Below are 24,621 nucleotides of genomic sequence, written 5' to 3'. Positions count from 1 at the left end.
CCTAGAACACCCCAGCTAGCCGGAGGATCCGTGAACAACGAACCCAGATAGTTAGAAAAACAGAACCGGTATTTCGCCCAGCAGTGTAAGTCAGTGTGTCTGTGCAGTAGGAAGGACCATTAACCTAACGCGGTTTTGTTACCGTCGCGGCAGAAATAGTGCAACGCCGAGTCTTTCATCCAGCTGACTGCATTTGTCGTGACAGCTAGGAAGCTGATGGTAGAACTACAAATCGACCGACGTGGGCGGCCGTCGTAACAGTAGGGTTAACATTCGTTGTGTGAGCAGCCAACATACATCTGATATACCACATGTCAATCAATGTTCGTCAGAATCAGTTACTGCCCAAAGTGGACACAAAGACGCGTCACAAGATGAAGGAGTGCAATTGTTGTCGATTAGCGAATTTGTCATTTACTGTCACGTACCGCGAAGCCTGAACGTCCGTGGGGAGACATGACAGATGAATCGCGCGCCGTAATCTCTTCCATCGTAAAGCGGAATAGCGTCGTTCAACCTCAATGGCATGTTGGTGTCTTTGCTATTGGCGGTAATAGTCCTTCGTCGTGGGCTAATGTGTAGAACGCAGGACGTCCAGCAAATAACTATAGACCACGAGGAACGTCCTAATGTGATTGAATGGCGCCGAAATATCAGAGGGTGCAGTGCATGTGGTGCCACTTCGTCAGTCACGGTGCCTGTCAGGCAGACTTGCTCGGAATGCCACAGTCGTGCACCGTTCCAAGACACAGTGCCCGCGCTGTTCCTGACATCAGTCAGACCTACACCACCGTCATGTGAAGGCAATGTCAAGGTGTCGGAACGAATTTTAAAAACAAATTTAGCAAACAGAAAATTTTGCCTTGCAGCAGTCGTAATGGGCATCGGTAGCACATGTGCCAAATGGTTAATTCTGGTTATAAGTAGGCGTTAACATACTGTGCACGCTAGAACATTCCCATTGTGCGTAGCTTGTGGAGTCGCACCAGTGCACGTATTTGTTGTAACAGCCGATGATACCCCTAAACATTTGAGCTCCGATACTTGAGTGATAGGCACTGTCGTTCACGGGACCAGCCCCGTGCCCACATCCATATACTTCGTCTGCCACAGATTGATGATACTGCCCGCCACAGTACCCTACTGTTGAAACCATCGTAGCACCCTCTGCATGTCATCCCATGACTTGGCCAGAAATGAGACATCGTTGGCATATGCACAACACCGGAACCTCAGAGTTCGTACACAAATCTCTTCGAAGCGTCGGTGGAGGGCGTACAAGGCTTGTTCGAGGCCTATTACGAACAGGACGGCGGAAAAGGGGCTTCCTTCTCTCACGAAATGCTCGACACCAAAGGGCTCTGATAGATAACCGTTCACCATTACCGTCGAATGTGCTCCATGAATCAAGCGCAGTACTATATAGAAAAACACGCGAGGGAGGCCCATGCGCTCCATGATCGCACGCAGAAAACTATGATCGACGTGCTCGAATGCGTGGGCGAGGTCAAACCCAATGACAGGCTAAGATCAGTGCGATTTCGTCCCTTTAAGATCCCAAAGCTGTTTGAACATTGTTCTTTCCACCAAGGCTAGTTTGATGGACATGCATTGCATCCTTGACTGTGGATTGCAGAGGGAGAATGAAAGTTTATAGTCGACGTTTAGCAAAGTCAGGGTGCGATAGTCCGGCGGGCGCCGCTCTCCACAAGGTTTAGGGCCAGCGATAGTGATGCCGTGGGGACTCGGAAGGTGGATGTCATAAATCCTTTGTACATTTGGATCCATGTTTGGCCTTTAAGACCAGAGAAGGAGCAGTAAAACTCAATAGTGAGCCCATCATTCCCAGTTGTTTTGTTCAACGCACCACTCATCAAAGCCACATCAATTTGGGTCGTGTAATGTCTACCAGAAGCGAGTCGTCGACCTGCACAACTTCGCCTGCTGGCATGTCGTGCAGCACGTCTTCCAGTCCCCCGTTGCTTCTTGCCGCCCTCGGCACAGAAATTTCGACAGTACTTGGTGAACGCTCGAGCGATATCTGTCTGTGTTACAGATTGCCTTTCCTCCGCCGCTTCGACTGTCGTAATCTTCGTGCGATCTCCCTGTCTTTCTCGTACGGTGCGATGCAGCGATGCTCGTTCGATATGAAAACTGTCTTGCATTCTCTCACAGACTCTGACGCCTTCCAATTGCCCCACAGTGAGTCGGAGCAGATGGGCCTTGATTCGTTGAACGGGCAGTTGACGTTCCAGTGGCGGCGGTGGCACTGCCAGTTCCCTTAATGCCGTGTAATAATATTCTGAAGTTTCCGTTCCCAGCCGGAATTATATTAACTGTCTGGAATGTGACAGGTTTGACACAACTAAACCACCACGTCCGTGTGGATCTGTAAGCTCGTTGGCGCCGTTGGCATCGACAACAAGTATCCTCGTTTCCACGGCAACAGGCCCTGTCGTGGTAGTGGGAAACGTTCAGTTTCTATGGACCCCTTCTACGTCTTGTCTGTTGTCGATACAATGCAACGGTGCAGATTTATGGTGGTCAGTAAAAGCCGTCGATCATATCTCAGTGCCAAGCGTCGCTGTGCGGAGCTCTCGTGAGACGTACACCCTTTCTAAGCAATTGGCCGAGTGGCTTGTAAGGTACGTATGCCCGCGATTGTCGCCATGTTGTTGGATACAAGTGTTTCAGCGACAGGTCCCGTACCAGTGCGTGCAATACTTGTTAGCGTGCAGGTATTGGTTTTTGGACCGTAGAAAACACTTGTAATCGCCACCTATGTAAGGCTCCGCATGTCCTTGAAAATACTCCTCCGAGTAGATGACGGTCCTTGCTCGACGCTTCGACGAGTGTGACAGCGCATAAGCATTCACCAAACGAACTGCATCGACCGCCAGTGCGGCAACGGGTGCCGACGCACGGCGTCACGTCCGAAGCCACCCTTCCCTAAACTATATGGCCATGCCACCACTACCTTCACCACCTGGTAAACTGTAAGCGTCGTAACTGTTAAAGTCCAGCTTACGTCAGGTCGCACCTCTTGGAGGACAACAATATCTAGATCCGGAGCTCGTAGCGAACCCTTACCATTAGTACCTTTACAGAAATGTGAATGCTGTTGATGTTAATGGTACCTATGCGGTACACTCATGACATCGCAATTAATTAGGTGGGATAGGAACGGTCATAGCATTGCCGTGACTGTAGACTGAACGCCATCCCCTCAATGGGCTGGCAAAACAAGCAAGTTGAAGATCAACTTGTGTGCTGGGCCTGTTCGAAGCAGTGTCGGCGAGGGGCATTGGTTGATCATCTGTCTGCTCCATCACATCGTTCAGTTCTATGTCAGTAGCCCAGTCTGCTAATTAATATTGAGAGGAGCTTTCCATCGGTTTGTTTGCGCTGGTCTCACGATCGTGCTGCATAGTAGCCTCTATCTCACCGCCATGCGTTGTGTGCGCCAGGTCGGTGTGTGGCACCTCTGGCAGTGACGTGTGGGGGTCGTCCTCGTCCTATGGCGGGGCACCTCTCTTCTGCAGTCTTTCTTCTGTGGACGGATGCCTCTTCTTACGCCGTTTCTGGATATTCTGTTTACGTAGGCCAGTCTCGGCATCAGATGTATGTCGCGGGTCAGTATCCTCCTCATGAACAGTCGATTGTACCGTCCTTTGTTCCTGACCCTTCTGTAGTTGTGGGGTGACAGGATGGACAGATTTGCGGCATAAATGTGTCGGCTGCAGTATATGATTGGGAATATAACTGACAGCCTCCTGAGATAAGGGCCAGTGTTGATCAACATCCATGCTATTCCTCAACGGCTCCACGTATGTGAGCGGGAAGGACGTCATCTGCTCTGTCAGTGGCTGTTCTGCAGGAGGTAACTGAACGAGATGTCTCTGAAGGCCGTCTGAGTGAACATGTCCTCCTTGTCTACACCGGAGTAGATCTTCAGTGGCCGCCATAAATTACGACTTAGGGACATCCACCTGCGGACATATATAAAGGTGTATATTTATATAGCTCAATACGAAGTTTAGGCACTCCACTGAGTACGGGATACATTTCATAAGTTTTACATTTTTCGTCTATACTGCTAAGCACTGTGTCATACGGCCGTAAATCGTCTATTACCAGAACGGTAGGGTCTTCGTAGGGGAATTCGAGAACATGCATTGTTCGATCGCACAGACCAACATGAACAACCACCATCACACTCGCATTCCGTCAGAATGGTAAAAGCGGAATCCACCGGTTGGGTGCGTAGCAACCTGTAACAAGCAGCTTCGCCTATGGGCTTGAGGTAAACCGTGCTGAACGTAATGGATAGATGAATTTCTAGCAGATCTTCGGGTCCAAGTGCAGCAGGTAACGCAAGAATCGTTCAGTCAGGATTGACATCACGTTCTCCTCACCGATGAGTGTCAATATGCCATCAACCAGACAATCGTCGGATACGTGTTTGGAGGCAACCCGGTCAGGCTGAACGCCTTAGATACACTGTCCGGCAAGTGCAGCAAGGTGGAGGATCCCTGCTGTTTTGGGGATGCATTATACGGGGCCGAAGTACGCCGCTGCTGGTCATGAAAGGCGCCGTAACTGCTGTACGATACGTAAATGCCATCCTCCGACAGATAGTGCAACCATATCGGCAGCATTTTGGCGAGACATTCCTCTTCATGGAAGACAATTCGCGCCCCCATCGTGCACATCTTGTGAATGACTTCCTTCAGGATAACGACATCACTCGACTAGAGCGGCCAGCATGTTCTCCAGACATGAACCCTATCGAACATGCCTGGGATAAGTTTCCTTTAATTTAGGTCTACGGTCACAAACTTTTTGTCAACAGATTATCGGTTTCGGTCTAAAATGACCATCATCATATCTGTAGCAAAAGATAGGAAAAAACTTAAATACACTCGGAGATTGTCTACAGTTTAAAAACAGTAAATAAACCATAATGAAAAGTACTACTTACATATATATGCGTTTGTCCGCTTTAAGTATGAAGAGGCAAACCTGATTTATGAAAACAAAGTCCTAATGTACTGCGGCCATAGTGGCATCGTCAAATATTAAATGCAAATTCAGCACCAGCGTCGTCAAATATATATAAATAACATCGCACGAGTCATGTTGTAAGTAAAACTACTGTTCAAAACAATAGGAAGTGCTAAAGGGAATCCGTTAAACTTCGGTTACAGGATAGATCAGTCAAAAGTAAAGGCCGTAAATTCAACTAAATACCTAGGTATTACTATTACGAACAACTTAAATTGGAAGGAAAATATATAAAATGTTGTGGGCAAATATAACCAAACTTTGGGTTTAATTGACAAGATACTTGGAAAATGGGACAGACCTACTAAGGAGACTGCCTACCCTACGCTTGTCCGTCCTCTTTTAGAAAACTGATGCACGGTGTGGGATCCTTACCAGATAGGCTTGACGGAGTACATCGAAAAAGTTCAGAGAAGGTCAGCACGTTTCGTATTATCGCAAAACAGGGGCGGGAGTGTCACTGACATGATACAGGATTTATGGTGGACATCATTAAAACAAAGGTGTTTCTCGCTGCGGCAGAATCTTATCACGAAATTTCAATCATCAATTTTTCTCCTCCGAATGAGAAAATATTTTGATGACGCCGACCTACGTAGGGAGACACAATCATAATAATAGAACAAGAGGAATCAGAGCTCACAGGGGAGGATACAGATGACCGTTCTTTTCCGCAGGCTGTACAAGATTGGAATGATAGAGAGTTATTGTGGAAGTGGTTCGGTGAATCCTCTGCCTGGCATCTGAACGTGATTTGCGGAGTATCCTTGTAGATGTAGGATAGCAGCCAGGCCGGCCGGGGTGGCCGAGCGGATCTAGGCCCTGCAGTTTGGAACCGCGCGACCGCTACGGTCGCAGGTTCGAGTCCTGCCTCTGGCATGGATGTGTGTGATGTCCTTAGGTTAGTTAGGTTTAAGTAGCTCTATGTTCTAGGGGACTGTTGACTTCAGAGGTTAAGTCCCATAGTGCTCAGAGCCATTTGAACAATTTTTTGATACAGCCAGACCTCAGACCGAATACCCTGAGCTACCGTGCGGGCATCTCACTAGACCACCTTCGCCAGTCAAAGAACGGTGACAGAAGTGCAATGGCCTCGGTAAACATAAAATTTTTTATTTGTTCTCTCTGAAAGTGTCTGTCCTTTTCAAATTTCTCCTCATTTCCCAGACTGGACACTCTTACTCAAGCAGAAGTCAGCGCGGTCTGCCTTTGCAACTGCTCTGTCCGGTGCAAAGAACAGGAAATGCAAGAGGTGAGAGAAACGGGAATGGCGCCACAGAGGGAGCGCCGTAGTGCCGCCGGCAGCGCCGCCTGCCGCCTTTCGGACTGCGGGTGGCTGCGGCGCGCTTGGGCTGGCCGCTTTAATGCAATCGCTGGGACGTCACGTTCGGCAAACAGCCGGCGGCGGCGGGCGCGGGCGCGCGTGCTTCACGGGGCCGCCACGGCGACAGTCGGCGGCCCGCTTTCTGGGGCGCGGGGAGGCGAGGGGAGCTCTCCGCGGCGTTATTGTCACCGTTATTATTTGCGCTCGCTGCCGGAGTTCTGCGCCCGCAGAGGACGCGCCGCGGCGGAAAGCCGAGAGGCGACGCGGAAGGCGGCGACCCGGAGCGGCGGGAACAGTTGACACGCCGTGTCGCCGTCGCCTGGAAGGCGCGCTGCGGCGGCGGCAGCGGCGGCGGCGCGGGGCACGACGGGAAATTGGATCTGGCCGGACCTGTGGGCCGGGGCCGCGGATCGGAAACCTGTCGGCGACACCGGCGCGCCAGATAAGCGCTGACCGCGCCCGCATCGTCCGCCGCACCTAGGGCCTCCCTGCATGTCTCTGACTGCGACACAATGGCGCCCGGTGCTCCACTCGCCACAGCCCCATTATGGCGTGTCACCGCGGCCGCAGAACTTAACATTTCCCGTGGGAAACAACCATAACTTCCGGAATTAATTTTCCACTAGTCCAATGGTTGTCATTTTTAAACATCCGTAAGCGGTAAGCTACTCCACGGTCGGTGACAGATGATGCCCAATCTGCTAGGGTACGAGTGTGATCAGCATGGCAGACGATCATAGAGCTAATTCCACTATCATCCTGCTTGCGGAGGTTACAAGGTGTACCAGTGTCATCCTACTGGCAGTGGACGTAGAGAGTGTATCACTATCACCTACCAGAATCTACATCTACATCATACTCCGCAAACCACCTAATGGTGTGTGGCGGAGGGTACTTCCGGTACCACTGTCTGATCCCTCCAAGCCTGCCGGGGTGACCGAGCTGTTCTAGGCGCTACAGTCTGGAACCGCGCGACCGCTACGGTCGCAGGTTCGAATCATACCTCGGGCATGGATGTCTGTGATGTCCTTAGGTTAGTTAGGTTTAAGTAGTTCTAATTTCTAGGGGACTGATCACCTCAGAAGTTAAGTCCCATAGTGCTGAGACCCATTTGAACCATTTGTTTGATCCTTCCAGACCTATTCCATTAGCGAATATTGTGTGGGAATGGTTCTCGGTAAGCCTCTGTATTGGCTCCAATTTCTCGAACATACTCCTTGTGGCCAATACTCGAGATGCATGTCGGGGGAAGTAATATGTTGAAACTTCATGCCAGATTAAAACTGTGTGCCGGACTGAGACTCGAACTGCGGACCTTTACCTTCTTTTTCATACTAGCGCACACTCCGCTGCAGAGTGAAAATTTCATTCTGGAAACATCCACCAGGCTGTGGCTAAGCCATGTCTCCGCAATATCTTTTCTTTAAGGACTGCTAGTTCTGCATGGTTCGCAGGAGAGGTTTTGTAAAGTTTGGAAGGTAGGACACGAGATACTGGCAGAAGTAAGACTGTGAGGACGAGGCATGGGACGTGCTTTGGTAGATCAGACGGTAGAGCACTTGCCCGCGGAAGGCAAAGGTCCCGAGTTCGACTCTCGGTCCCGCACAAAGTTTTAATCTGCCAGGTAGTTTCATATGAGCGCACACTGCGCTGTAGAGTGAAAATCTCATCCCGAAGTAATATGTTGTCTGACTCCTCGTCAAAACTGCTGTCCCGAAATTTCAATAGTAAATCTGTCCGTGATGCACAATCTCTCTCTTGTAACGTCTGCCAGGGGAGTTTGTTTATCATCTCCGTAAGGCTATCTCGTTAACTAAACGATCCCGATACGAAACGCGCCACACTCCGTTGGATCTTCTCTATCTCCTCTATCAGTCCCACGTGATAGGGATCCCAGATAGTTGAACAATACTCAACAATCGAGTGAACAAGCGCCTTATTAGAAACGTCTTTCACGGATGAGTCACACTTCCTGTGGATTCTTCCGATGAATATGAGTCAGGTGTCTGTTTTTCCCACTATCTAGTTTGTATGGTCATTCCACTTAAGGTCGCTCTGGATAGTCACACCTTGATGTTTTACGCCAGACTTTGTCTCCAGCTGTTTGTCATCAGTAGCGCACCTGTACAGTAGTGAATTTCCTTTCCTATTTATGCGGAATATGGTACATTTATTTACGTTCAAGGTCACCTGCCAGAGTCTGCACCATTCATCAGTTCTCTGCAGGTCGTTCTGCAAATTCCCACTACCTTCTGGCGTTGCTACTTTGGTATAGACAACTGCATCATCTGCGAATTGCCTTAAAGAGCATCCGACGCTCTTAACTAGATGATTTATACATACTGTGAACAGCAACGGTCCTATCACACTTCCAATCCGAATATTACCTTTACATCTGTCGATTTAGTTCCGTTAAGAAAAAAAATGGTTCAAATGGCTCTAAGCACTATGGGACTTAACATCTGAGGTCAACAGTCACCTAGACTTGGAACTACTTAAACCTGACTAACCTAAGGACATCACACACATCCATGCCTGAGGCAGGATTCGAACCTGCGACCGTAACAGCAGAAGGGTTCCAGACTGAAGCGCCTAGAACTGCTCGGCCACAGCGGCCCTTGTAGTTCTGTTAAGAGTGACGTGTTGAGTTCTACTGTAAGAAAGTCTTGAGTCTAAACGCAGGTCTGCTCGGATACTCCGTAACCTCATATTTTTTTGCATTAAACGGCAGTGCGGTACTGTGTCAAACGCGTTACTGAAATCAAGCAACACAGCACCAACCTGAGCGCCGGTGTCCACTGTGCTGTGGATCTTATTGAGGAACAGATCGAGATGAGTTTCGCAGGATTTCTGTTTGTGGAATCCATGTTGATTTTTCTAGAGAAGATATCCATTTTCCAAGAACGTCATGATTCTTAAGCATAAAACATGTTTTATAATTCTACAACAGAGACGTCAACGATATAGGTCTACAGTGGTGTACATCTGACTTTCGGCCTTCCTTAGAAGTGGGAATGACCAGGGCTTTTTTCCAGTCTTTAGATATCTTGCGTTGATCAACCGATCTACGACAAATTACTGCTAGAAGAGGAGCAAGTTCTTTCGCATAATGTTTATCCAATCTTGTAGATATCTCATGTGGTCCCGAAGCCTCTCCACTACTAAACGGTTGTAGCCGTTTTTCTATTCCGCGGTCGGTTATTTCAATATGTGCCATTTCGACGTTCACACGACGATTGAAAGGAAGCACAGTCTTAAGATATTCCGCTGTGAAACAACTTCGGAAGACCGGATTCAGTATTTTCGCCCTCCCTCTGTTATCTTCCGTTTCAGTGCCGGTGTGGTCAACGAGGGAATGAATAGATGATTTTAACCCACTTACTGGTTTTACATACGACCAAAATCTCGTAGGGTTTTCACTCAGGATGGTTGAAAACGTCTTACTTTCAAAATCATTGAACGCTTCTCCCACTGCTCTCCTTATGCTCATTTTCGCTTCTTTCAGTTTTTGTTCGTCAGCTAAGATTTTACTTCTCTTGAATCTGACATGAAGTGCTCTTTGTATACGCAGCGCTTTTCTAACACGGCTATTGAACCATGGTTGATCTTTCCCATCCCTCAAAACCTTTTTCGGCACATACTTGTGTAGGGAATATTGAACGAAGCCTTTGAATTTTTTCCATTTGTTCTATACGTCTTCGTCCTTATCATCGAATATTTGATGCTGACAGCTGAGATATTTTAAAATTTGTATCCTGTCACGGTTGCTGAGCAAATATGTATTCCTACCTTTCTTAACATTCCTTGCAGGACCCGTCGTCATAGATGTTGTCACAGTGTTATGATCACTGATACCTTCCTCTACGTTAACTGATTCTATTAGTTCTGGTCTGTTTGTTGCCAAGAGGTCTAAGACGGTACCCTCGCGAATTGGTTGTCCAGTTATCTGCTCCAGCTAATTTTCGGACAAGACATCCAGAACAATGTCACACGATGCCCTGTCTCTGGCACCAGTTTTGATGGCATAACACTCCCAATGTATACCTGGAAAGTTGAAGTCACCCCCTACTACAACGGCACGATCAGGAAAATTACTAATGGTATTTTGCAATCTCTGTCTGAAGCGCTATACAACTGCAGATCCTGACCCAGGTTGGCTTTAAAATCTTCCGATCAGCATTTTTGACCGTTCTTTGATATTCAATTTCACCCACATTAATTCACATTAGGAAACCGTGATAATCTCGTTAGATGTTATTGAATTTTTTACTGCAAGTCTGAACTTAGGGTTTCGTTGTCATTGACGTATGGCTTCAACCAGTATTGTGTTCCCAATGCTCTCCGTGCATTTTAACCTTCAGTAAGCGATACTAATTCTGGGACCTTTCCTTGGATACTGCAGCATTAATTTTTTATGTCTTTTATCTGCGAGGACCAAGATTCCCTGAGGTCGTTGTGGCCGATTTAACAAGCATATCATGTTTCTTCCCAAGGGAGCAGTCCTCCAAGCTAAAAATGCCCCATGTGCACGCCACACGTACTCCGCTAACATAGTAGTCGCTTCCTGCGTTTAGTGCTCGCCTAACCGGTTAAGGGGAACCCTACAATTCTGCACCTGATAGCGGAGGTCGAGAAATGGTGACAAAAATCATGGTATCAAGGCATAACTCCCTTTGCTCTACGTAGTACAGCAACGTATGATGAAATGGATTCAAGAAATCGTGGAAGCTGAAACGAGTTCATAATTATTGTGAAGAACGTCCGGAAATGTGTGACGTTAGAATTCTGAGTAAGAACAAACAGTTGAAGAGAAATTAATTATAAGGAAATCAGTTCTCAGCCATCTGACTGTGAGTTTTAATATATCCTCTACTTCGCCTAACAACTATTCTACAATACTTCTGCACACAGGAGACAAGTTACCTCGTCTTGGCGCTGTGACAGTATGATCAGCAACATGCTAAAAGGCACGGTTGTTCTAAGTGAAGAACCAGTTTTCAGAAATTCGTATGTATTAAAGTACTAATCCAATATGGACTAACCTTCTACCAATGAAAAGAAGAAGTTTCAAGGTTTCTGGTGGGAGGCGGCGGACGGGCTGTGATGGTTTCAGAAACGGACAGTATAGTTAGCGCGGCAATGGGGCCGTCATTTCATTTCACTGTCAGTTATGAGTGAGATGGCGACTGTGTAACACAAGATTTACTGCGTTCTTGAGTATGCGAAAAGTGAGTTCCAAATTGCAGTGCAGCGGGCATTTCGTACCAAATTTGGTATTCAACCACCGACTCGCAAAAGCATTAGCCTGTTTAAGCAATTTAAACAGACTGCGAGTGTGTGCAAAGGAAAAAGTACAGGTCGACCGCGTGTGTCAGAGGATGATGTCTGACGGATTAAAAAAAGTTATGTGCGCAGTCCCAGAAACTCTAACCATAGAGCAAGTCGAGAACTTGGAATACCTCTACCAACTGTATGGAAAGTCCTGAGACGGCATTTGCTGTACAAGCCGCACCGAAAACAACTTGTGCAGGCTCCCAGCCCCATGGAGGATGACGCATTTCTAAGGGTGTGATTTTTAGCGTTGGAGCTACGTACCACCTTAGTGGAAAAGTCAACAGACACAATGTTCGCAAGTGGGGTTTGGAAAATTCACGTTCGCCATTGCAAAACGAAAGAGACTCACCGAAGACCAACGTATTCTGTGCCGTATCCCGTACAATGGCTTACAGAACATTATTCTTTGTTAGAATTATATATTAATACCTTCATCTGCTGACGGGCGTTGATAAATATCAGCGAGGACAGGTGAAAATGTGTGCCCCGATCGGGACTCGAAACGGTGATCTCCTGCTTACATGGTAGACACTCTATCCAAATCCATCTGAGCCACCGAGAATTGTGCGACTGCTGGAATTATCTCGCGCACGCCTCCTACGAGACCCACATTCTCACCTCCGAAAGAACAGCCACCATACCCATACAAGTACATCCACATAAGTATGTTTCTTTGTGGAAAGAACTGTAACAGGAATCACGTACCTGGATATATGGGAACAATGGCCAACGTTGGCTACATTGAACATTTATAACATTTATCACATTTCTAATGATTAAATAATTATTAGAAACAAATTAATTATTACAAAGTATTAAATTTATTAAGTTGATATGAACCATTATGAAAAAAAAAACCTTGAAACTTCCTCTTTTCATTGGTTTGAAGCTTGTTCATTTGGGATTTGTACTTGAATAAATATGAAGTTTTGAAAACGGGTCCATCATTTAGAATAACCCTGTATTTCAAAAGCAACACTGGGATCCATGCAGAGTGCAATACATGGACTAATTGCAACAATTATTACCATACTTTTATACTTAGAAACTGAATGATCAGGGGGAGGAGGTGGGGGGGGGGGGGGGGGTTGGTCAACTAACCTTAAACGATGTAAAGAAAAATTAAAGAAACCAATAAAAACTTTTAATTTACTATATTTATAAAATTAATGATTTAAATGCTGACAAACTGTACACAGGCTTTTAATTATTCCACACTGTCCATACTCAATAAACACGTGTGGCCACAACAAAGATACGAATATGACTCTGAGTGTATTCGTACACAAGTCTGACAAAATCCCTCCAGTGCACAAGCACCCAACAACTACGTGCAGCGAAAAGGCAGATTACCAAAAAAATGGTACACTAATACCAAAGTCTCCCCCAGCGCTACTAGCACGATCACGGCAGGGTGCGACTCTCATGTCTCGCGGCTTCTCTCCACTGCACCCTGCGTCCGAGCACTTTCGACTCCCCTAAACAACTGCTCGCTTGCTACAACTAGCGATAGTAATATCTCAGACTCAAAGTTTGTATATGCACACAGCAGGATCATAGTCGTCCAACTTTCAAGGTCCCCTGCAGAAATACTGAGCCATGCTGCCTCATCTCTGCAGCCGTCCACAATTGGAAAGGTGTTGCTAGTCCAGAATTTTGGGCACTAACTGACACCTTGATTATGTCTCATAAATGTTCGATGAGCTTCATGTCGGACGATCTTGGTAGCTAAGTCATTGGCTCGAGTTGCCCAGAAGGTTCTTCAAAATAATCGTGAACAACTGTGGCCCAGTGAAATGAAACATTGCAACCCATAAAAGTACAATCATTGTTTGGCAATATCAAGTCCATGAATGGCTGCAAATGATCTCCAAGCAGCTGAACGTAACAATTTCCAATCACCGATCGTTTCATGTGGAACAGAGGACCCACTTCTTTCCATGTAAACACAGGCTGCAGCATTATGGAGCCACCACCAGCTTGCACAGTACCTTGTTGACAACCTGGGTCCACTGCTTCATGCAGTCTGCGTCACACTTGGTCTCTACCATCAACTTTTACCAACTGAAATCGGGACTCATCCTTCCAGGCCATGGTTTTCCAGTCGTCTATGGTCCAACCGACATGATCACGAGCCCAGGAAAGGTGATCCAGGCGATGTGTTGCTGTTATCAAAGGCACACGATGCCATACCCGATTAACGCAATATGTCGCCTCACTGTCCTAACGGGTACGTTCGTCATACGTCACACATTGATTTCTGTGACTGTTTAACGCAATGATCGCGGATGTTATTACTAACAATTCTATGTACGCCTCGATAGCTGAGTGGTCAGTGCGACGGAATGCCATGCTCATGGGCCCGGGTTCGATTTCCTGCTGGATGGGTGATTATCACCGCTCAGGGACTGGTTATTGTGTTGTCTTTACCATCATTATCTCATCCCCATCGACACGCAGGCCACCGGAGTGACTTCAACTAAAAAGACTGGCACCAGGGAAGCAGTCTATCTGACAGGAGGCCCTAGCAACACGACATTTAATTTCAACGACTCTAAGCCAACGCTGCTGTTCTCGGTCGTTAAGTGAAAGCCATCAGCTACTGCGTTCTCCGTAGAGAGAGGTAATGCCTCAGATTTGGTCTTATCGGCACACTCTTGACACTGTGGCGCTCGAAACATTTCTTCTCTAACGAATTACGAAATGGAATTTCCCATGCGCTTAACTCCAACTACCACTCGGCGTTTAAAATCTCTTAACCCTTTCGCGGCTGGAAGGCTGAGCGTCCTGCCTGCCTGGCCGGGTGACAGGGACGAGCGCACTGCGCGCCTGGCCGGCGGCGGCTGTCGCAGCCCTGTGGCCGCTGCAGGCTACGGCCGCCGCAGGCTTCCCGCGTGCACAGAACCACTGTTCAGCAGCGCCTTAAAAAAACACTATACTCTGTATGGTCACTTTGGTTATAGTTTCTGATAACAACGAAAGAGAGCTTCGAAAATAGCCAACACTTTCAGTTATATGTTTATTATGGGCTGAAAAATGGTTGGTTTAGAAAAATGATAGGAACTTTTTTAATAGTAATTCCAAAATCCTCTAACTAGAGATTTACACCGTCGATGTATGTGCCTAAAACATATTAAAATTCCACTATCATCACATGAATGTATTTCAAGATATATAGTTTTAAATAGAGTTGTGCGTAGCGAAAACGCCCAAATCTCGAACAATATTCTTACTACGGTCTTAAATAGATAATAATTACAGAAATTTAAAACCTAATTTTGTCATGCAATCGGACTAAAAGTTAAACAAGGAATATATCTGCATAACTCATTTTGCGATAGGCCCTTGCCTTCGTTTGTAATTAAAACCTAAAGTCGATTCTCCACAGTAAGAAATTGGATAGTAAACGCCTACCTTCTTCTAGCTCGCTGTCTTCTTTTTCAGCCCGTCACGTTCAGTACGGTTTACTTTAATGGTTTCCCATCCTCATTTTCGACGCAGGCTTTGGACTGCCGCTGGCTGAGTTAAAAACCATTTTTTTTACTTTTATCTGCTTTTTTTTGTCCGCAGCTCGTGGTCTCGCGGTAGCGTTCTCGCTTCCCGAGCACGGGGTCCCGGGTTCGATTCCCGGCGGGGTCAGGGATTTTTCACCTGCCTCGTGATGACTGGGTGTTTGTGTCGTCTTCATCATCATCATCAATCATCCCCATTACGGTCGGAGGAAGGCAATGGCAAACCACCTCCACTAGGACCTTGCCTAGTATGGCGGCGCGGGTCTCCCGCGTCGCTCCCCTACGCTCGGTAAACGGAGTATGGGACTCATCATCATCATCTGCTTTTTATTTTTTTATTTTTTACTTTTATCTATTTGAAACGTACAAAGTTACTAAAACGTGCTAATATTTCTTTAGCGTGTGGTAATTTTCGAAACATGGCACCATGCAGAGAGCCACATCGCACTTTTTGCATCTTATGCGTGTCATTTTTCGTTGTGAATGAGCAGTGCATACTACACAGCGTCTCTGGGGAATCTCCTTTTTCTCCGTTGCTACGAGGAACCCTGGATAATGTCCCTCTTTATTCTGCAGTCGGAAAGGGCTTTCTTCTTTGGTTGTCCGTGGGATCGCACTTTTACACGTTTGACTATGAAATCTGTCAAGCAATTGACGGATTAGCTCCAAGTGGTATTTCGCTAGTGGTATCTTCTGTTGCTTTTGTATTTCAAAAACAGTTTTTGCGTTCAGCACACACAAGTCAGTCAAATGAAAGAATACTTTCTTGTACCACTTCAGTGTCTTTCGGATGCACTGTACAGAAGATAATAGCATGTCTGTCTTATCCACTGCACCCATTGACTTATTATAGCTGACGACACAGGTGGGTTTCAATTTGTTTTGGCCTGTTCTATGTTCTTTCTTCTGTGTCTCCACAAACTCTGGTCCATTTACGGTCGAAAGCATCCACACTTCTTTCTTGTCCATCCATTTTAGTGCCATTAATGTTCCACAAGATTTGAACTGTACTTCCCCTTTTTTCAGCTTGTCTGGTAACGGTGGTAGATGTTTCCTGTTTTTTCGTACTGTTCCGACGGCGTTTGTACATTTTTTGTGGAGCCATAGAAATAATTCTGGGCTCGAGTACAAATTGTCCAAATAAATGGTATGACCTTTGTTGAGGTATGGCAATAACAAACTCACAACAACATCGCCTGATTTTCCCCAATCAGAATTTCCAGATTCTATTTCCGTGGCAGCACCAGTGTAGATAATATAATCCAGAATATAATTCGTTTCTACGTCACAAAGGACGAAAATTTTAATGCCAAAACGACTACGTTTATTTGGTATGTACTGCTTGAATTGGAGCCTTCCCTTGAAAAGTAGCAAACTTTCGTCGATCACTAGGTTTTCAAAGGGTACTACTGCCTCGCGGAATTTATTTCTTGTGTGACCTACAATGAGACGTATCTTTACAAGAATATCTTGAGACGCGGTGGAATTGTCACAGAAGTGCAATAAACGCAGAATCAATTTGTACCGGTCCCTGGCCATTATGTTAGAAAATATTGGTGTCTGAAGCAAAGAATCTGTCGACCAATATTCATTCACTTCTAACTTTTTACTTCTAGGCATAAGCAGAGAACATGCTAGGAAACAATAAAATTCTGATGGCTCTATATGCTTCCAGCGTGCTAATCTACTGGGCACTGTCGTCATTTTTTCAGTAATAAATTTATAATAATTATTGATCTGTGTACAAATGGCAGAAACAAATTCCATGGACATGAAGTACAAAAAGAAATCTAAATGACTTGCTGACTCTTCGAAGTCCACCTTTAACCCGCTAAATGTGTTCACAAAACGGTGTCGTTTCGTCACAGGATGATTCTCCGTCCAGTCATACTTTCTTTTTCCTGACGAAGTTTCACTTACTCTATCTTCTTTTCCGTCTTCAGAGGAAGAATCTTCTGTTCGTGATACCGAGGATTCAGCAATAAGTCCAGGAGCATCCAACTCTTCATCGGAAGAAAGCTCCGAAGTATCACTACAATCTTCGTCACTGCTATTCATGAGGATATCCATGATTTCCTTGTCCGATAAACTGTGTCCCGACATGGCAAAGTCTACACACGCGAACGCTGTCGTCTCACCAGAAGCGAAAAACGGACTGGCCGATTGTTAGACTCGTAAGCAGAAAGTGTGCAGGGGAGGGGAAAACTAAAGTGCTTTCTCACTTTACAAAGAAGACCAGACAATGAAAGTGTTGTCTGAAAAGTGGACAACAGCCAGCAGCCGCTCTATTGTGAACGTTTACCTGTTCCCGAGCCCGGGCGTATATGTATGCCATTAGCCGTCTGGTATTCCCGCCTGCCGGGCGTAGATGTATTCCCGTAGCCGCCTGGACTTCCCGCCGGCTGGGCATACATCTACGCCCGTAGCCGTCTGGTCTTCTAACTGCCGGGCATACATGTATGCCCGTAGCCGCGAAAGGGTTAATTCTCGTCTTGCGGCCATAATCAAGTCGGAAAGACTTTCACATTAATCACCAGACAAGTGAGTACAAGTAACAGCTTCGCCAATGCACTGCCCTTTTTATACCTTGTGCCCGTGAGACTATTGCCAGCTGTATATATGGAATTCGCTATCCCATGACTTGTCATTTCAGTGTAGAGTATACTGGTACTAATCAGAATTGGGATGATACAGGATTGTGGTATCGAAAGCAACGATGCCACGGCTCCAAATTCTCTCCAATTCATCGAGAGCAGACGGCCTGGAACATCGCTTAAACTGCAGTGTGTGTTGACTTGCTATTGACACCTTGTACTACACACGAAGAGATGTACGGAGGACTATGTAACCATATATTAACTTGTTTTTGGCTGTAGTTGTAAGTAGGCTGTTTAGGTTTTTTTTATTGGTAACGCCGCCGCCACGTAGCGCTTTGTATGAAAATCACTGGCTGTGCCGTGTGCAGTCTGTGGCTGGTTTGCATTGTTGTCTGCCATTGTATTGTTGGGCTGTTGTCTGTTAACAGCGCGTAGCGTTGCGCAGTTGGAGGTGAGCCGCCAGCAGTGGTGGATGTGGGGAGAGAGATGGCGGAGTTTTGAAATTTGTAAGAATTGATGTCAAGAACTGATATATATATTATGACTATCAAGGTAAATACATTGTTTGTTCTCTATTAAAATCTTTCATTTGCTAACTATGCTTATCAGTAGTTAGTGCCTTCGGTAGTTTGAATCTTTAATTTAGGTGGCAGTAGTGGCGCTCGCTGTATTGCAGTAGTTAGAGTAACGAAGATTTTTGTGAGGTAAGCGATTTGTGAAACATATAGGTTAATGTTAGTCAGGGCCATTCTCTTGTAGGGATTACTGAAAGTCAGACTGCGTTGCGCTAAAAAATATTGTGTGTCAGTTTAAGCACAGTCATGTATAATTTTTCTAAGGGGACGTTTCATATGTCGACCCTTAGCCGAGGATACCTCACTGGAATCTTCTGATTTATTTCTTGTAGTTTGTGTAATTAGTGTAGATTTTGTTTATTGCTAGCGCGTAATTGTAGAGAGAATCTCCTTTGTAGTTGCTGTCTTTCATTGTTGTACAGTAAACCAGTTGTGGAACGCATGTAGATTTGCACCAAGTATTTCGCAGCTGCGCTTGCAATTGACTAGATATTATTTGCTATGTCAATGTGTTCTCTTATTTTTGCTCGTCAAATTGTGTTTTTCTGTGTTGTCGTGTGAAATATTGTGACTAAAATGGCGTGTGAAAAACGTAATACTAGGCTACAAAGTAAACTGAGAAATGACAGTGAAGACGAAAGCAGTGTGTCAGCGCCACCGTGTAATGAATTAACTAATGTTCAAAGTAGTAATATGGTAACTGTGCATAGGGAAATGGAGCGGGCTGCAACTAATGGTGTAGGCAGTGAAACAATTAGTGAACAGGGAAGCATTATCGATCGATTGGTCGGCAACAGCTCGTGTCAGGAATCCGAAATGACAGGACACAATGTTGCAAATACTGTACATTCAGGTTTTGCGCCCTCACCGTTTTCTTAAATAAGTTAAGACACATTTTCTGTTTGTCAAAACGTGAATGTTGCCGGTGCAAATGCACTGCCGAAAAGCATAGAGGAACAGATTCCAGACACTAATACATTATTATTGCAATTAATGCAACAAATGAAACGAAATCAGAGACAAACACAGCAACAGTTAGACACAATGGAACAAAATCAGAGACAAACACAGCAGAAGCTTCAAAAGTTAGACACAATGGAACAAAAGCTTCAAAAGTTAGACTCAGTGGAACATACGCTTGAACAAACACGTGAAGATTTAACTACTGAGTTGCCTAAAATCGAATGGAAATGTCAAAAAGTCTGTAATGACGTTAAAACACAAATTTGTGAGAATTTCCAACCTATTTTATCGCGGCATGAAAATACATTACAGAATCACGAATCAGCCATAAAAGAACTGCAAGCTATTGTTCATGAAAATCATGAGACGTAGCAAGCTAAAATTAACTCAGTTGCATCTACCGATTCGGTTACGCAACTTGCAAAAACTCAGCAAAACTTAAAGGACACAGTAGATACGATTTGAACACAAATGGACACTCTGAAATTTGGTTCAGAAAAACACACTGAGGAAATAAGTACACTATGGGAGAAAGTAGCCGAACTTTCGGCTCAGATCATTAACTTATCTGCAAAGGTAGATGATGATCTGAAAGATACAGAAGAGTGCGAACAAATTAGGAAATTGAAACAAAATCAGCATCAAATTAATACACAACACCAAAGAGAAATCCGGCAAGTACAAGATCAGCTGACACAGGTAATACAAGAATTACGTATTTCAGAGGACACTCGCGCTTCAACACGGGAAGAGGAACTTAGAAATACGGAAAAGCAACAAAATAATAACACAGGGCATTTCAGAAATTATGAAAGAAATTGGCAAGGTGCACCGAATTTTGAGATGGAACCGCCGACACGACGTAACAATGACCGTTATGCTACCCGCCGACACCTTGTTTTTGACTATAAGCTGTTCATTACTGCACGTAAATTCAAAAATTTAAGAATTCTGGCAACGACATTCATCCACAAGCGTGGCTCCATCAATTCTCTCATTGTTTTCCTCCCAACTGGTCATTAGAGCACAGATTAGAATTTATGTGTGGCTACTTGGAGAATGAACCAGCTGTAAGAATGCGATCGGTCATTCATGATTGTCACAGTGAAGGAGAATTTTATCATGCCTTCCTCTCAGCATATTGGTCTCAAGCTACACAAGACCGAGTAAAACATTATGATGAAACATTTCGAACAATCTGAATTTTCCAGTCTTGTGAAATATTTCGAAGACATGTTACATAAGAATCAGTATCTTTCAAACCCATACTGCCCCTCAGAACTCATCCGCATTTGCTTAATCAAATTACCTGAACATTTACGACAGATTATTTTAGCAGGACGATGCAAAGACGACATTGAAGCTTTTCAGGGACTGTTACAAGAATTAGAAATTGACACAGACAGTCGCGGGATGCGAAAACAGGAAAACAATCCCTACAGATCACATCCGTCGCAATTCCGCGATGAAAGAAATAACTGGACACGACAAGGCTATTCTCACAACACAAATTGTGATCAAAACAGACGCCACCCGTATGACAACCACTGGCAGAGTAATAGTTACAGAGAAAGACCGCTTTACCATAGTAATGACTATCACAGAGACAACCATAGAAGCAGACAATATGGTAACCAGAACTATTATTATCAAGGGAGACAGAATAATTTCAGACGCAACAGTTCAGCGCGCAGTTACGATTCTGGGAGAAATTCTCCACCACATGACCGACAAAAAAGAAACTATGTAAACTACCGACAAAACGACAGAGCTGAATTCCATCAGAACTGGCGAGCTTCAAACAGGTCAGGGCCTTCTCGTCAGGGTGAATTTGTAGAAGTTAGGTCTCCTAACCCCAATAACGGCGCGCGCCAACAAAGAGACAGACAGTGACCCGCACCGCAGGCAGCCGCGTGCGCCGGCTGGCTCAGAGAAAAATAACAAAAGCTAACCTTGAGAAAAATTCCAGTATTCTTTACCGACGTATACCGCATGATAATTGCCTTCTAGTTCAAACTCTGAGTACTATAAAGGCTAAAAGATTACACCACATATCACATGCAAAACTGTTTATTGAAAGATAATCTGCTTTTTACCTTTGTCTTTGCCATAAAGCTGTTCACTTCACATTACCAGTATGCTTTGTCAGACTTAAAAACTGTTAATATGCAACAATGTTTGAAGTTTACTATCCATTCTAGAACCTACGGAACATATTTAGACAGTATTTACGAGTGCATTGTTATAGTGAACAGACATCACATTGTTATTGTGTGTGTACATTCTTGCTTGTTAGTTGCACCATTACGTAACGACTATAAGGCTTACATACTTAGAACATTTACCAGTACTGCTAATGAGATTTTAATGCAACATTTTGGTTTACATGAAAATACATTCTTTATTTGAAGTACATTCGGTGAGATTAAAGATGACTTAGCATTTGGTTTATCTGATACCTACACGATTATATCACGACACTACTAATATGTGACACGATTTACATTGTTGCTTTTGCGGTGTATCTGTTTTATATCGGCACACTTTTTCTGTATTATTCTGGAAAGTAAAACATGTTTTAGTAGTAACTTTTGTGGTGTAGCTACAATGAGACAGCCCTTATCGTAGCACAACAATACGTTACATTGTAGTACTTTCTTGATCACGTTAAGGTACGTAATAACTACGATATCTATACGGAAAGCATTTCACTTTCGTTTATGATGAGGTAAGTACATTGACTTCAGCAGAACTTTGCTTACAGAGGACGATAACTACGACAGTTCCACAGAATTATGTTACAGCAAAACACAAATTTAGCACTACAGGGCACGCATTTGAGTGCTTAATTTGGTACTTAAACCATTTATTTTTCAAGATTGTTGAATTACAAAGAAAGTTTTTCGTGATACATTTCATTCCATTGCTGTAATCTGCAACACCTGAGGATATAACTACATTAATCCTCAGGGGGGTACACGCTTACTTTGTGTACTATGTGTATGGCAGGCACAAGGAGCCCTAGCTAATATGGTATTTGCTTATACAACTTTACACATCGGTACCATATTTCTCTAACACATTAATTACACAGCTATCTGATCATTTAACTGGGAGAGACAAACATTTATTTTACTACATCAGCGACAGATATTTACGTAATTACACAGTTGGATAACTTCACACTTACGAAATTGTACTTTGTCTGTACTTTGTGAACTGTTCATATTTTTTCGGAACCATTGTGATACTATGAGAGCTTTTAATGACATATTTAGTATGAGATCATGATTTTTAAAGTGCGTTTGAGGCAGATGACACTTTTGATATGAGCAGAGAATTTTTTTTAGGTTTTGAAATTATTGGAGGAAGCTACGACGATTTTGAGAGTTGGATGAGGTGTTATGATGTTATTATTACGATGACTATGTGTATTATGCTTTTGCGGTATGTTTATGATCAATAAGCTGACGGTATATGAGTTATTTGATTATGCTACGTATCTGTTATGATGAAATATTGAAGAAGTGTCTACGAATATGTATATGTATAATAACGTAAGGAATAATGAGTAGTGGTTAGGGACAATGATTTGTGGAAAAGGATGTTGGAAACCAAGAATCGTACTTTAAGAATTATGAAATGTGTGTACATGCGTGAATGTATTACAATGCCGACGAAATTTTTTTTGACACTGATATATTTATAGGATTTTATTTTCTACACACTTGTAACGCAAATTCTAAACCTGTGAAAATATTTTTACATGAGACTGTCACTGTAGCGGAAACTGCTGTCGTAAATATTTCGGTAAGAAAGGTAAGTGACCATGATGTAATGTGTTGTGAGCGCCTAAGTGTGCCAGCCGCCTTCAGAAAAAGTCATTAGTGTGTGCCTTTCAGAGGCACAGATGGAGAAAAAGGAGGCCATTAACCCTCGCTATTGACATTCCTTTGTAGAAAGCATCGGAAATACGACAAGCCCAAACTTGAAAACATATGATTACACTGTGAAGCTCTTAATTTATGATATTTACTGAAATGAAATGATGAGAAACATTTTATATCTATTGTCTTTCTAGCTCAGAGATTGCTCATTTTGTTTAATATCCAGTTTCTATCTGCACTAAAGCATTGGTTAAAATAAAATTTAATAGATGTACTAATATCACTATTTTCTGTCTACAGACCCAGTAAAGAATCATTTTATGATGTACTTTCTTAGAAAAGAGAGCAAAAATAGACATTTCCCTTCACAGGAATTGCAAAAATAATTTTTTTACGAACTGGTAACTAATCTGCTAGCGTTTGTGACATAGGTATTAAACATTTTTACTGTACTATTTTTTCTGCTTTAGCTTTGTCATGTTTAGAAGTTAGTGCATTTGCTGCTACTGTTTGCCAGGCATAATGTTGCTGAATTTAACTTTGTATTACTCTGTTAAGCCAGTTTTACTACTGATTTATTTTTCTTTTTGCTGCGCATTGCGTTATATTAGTTGTAATAGTGGTGCTTGCTTTGACAACTTCCATTTTTTTATTGCCTTATATTAGTTTTAATATTGCTGCTTGCTTTGACAACTTCCATTTTTTTCATTGCTTTTTGTATTAATTGTTTTGTGCTGCTGCATTGCCTCGTCCCTTAGTTTAGCATCTGAGCTCAGTAGGTTTAAGTTAGCTTAAGAGGGGGTAGACTATATAAGAAACTAACTATGATGAATTGGAAGAAAAGCATTGAGAAGCTATAAGAAAATCGCTTGGCCAAAAAAGTAGTGTACAGTGGAGAAAAACTATTTTTGAAAGAGGATGTGAGTAAAATACAGAAAGCATGCCTGGATAGGATATTTTTGGTGGAAACAAATGTTGAGATATGACGAAAGATCTACAGAATGAAGTTTTGGGTTGGACTGCAGTACCAAATGTTACACTGAAAACAAACCCTGTCCTTTCCTTTTGTGTTATCCCACTATTTGTTTGTGTACCCTTGTGTATTTGTTTTCTTCCTGTCTCTGTGTACTGTTTCATAGATTTTTTTCTCTTCTAATACTAAGCTACATTCACTATGATGAGGAATACTGTTATCCCCAAATATAATTTGCATTAACAACGTGTTATTTACTTTGTAAAGATGTTTACACATTATTTATTCTGTTTTGTTCTAATGCTCATGTGTGAAGTTGAGGTTTCAAATGTTATTCTGATCTTTTATGTATGTACTTATGTCATAATTCCTGTAACACTGATGTGCATGCT

The sequence above is a fragment of the Schistocerca gregaria genome, chromosome 4 (assembly GCF_023897955.1).
Source record: "Schistocerca gregaria isolate iqSchGreg1 chromosome 4, iqSchGreg1.2, whole genome shotgun sequence".
Taxonomy (NCBI): Eukaryota; Metazoa; Arthropoda; class Insecta; order Orthoptera; family Acrididae; genus Schistocerca; species Schistocerca gregaria.
The sequence above is the reverse complement of the archived record's forward strand: the minus strand, read 5'-3'. Positions refer to the sequence as shown.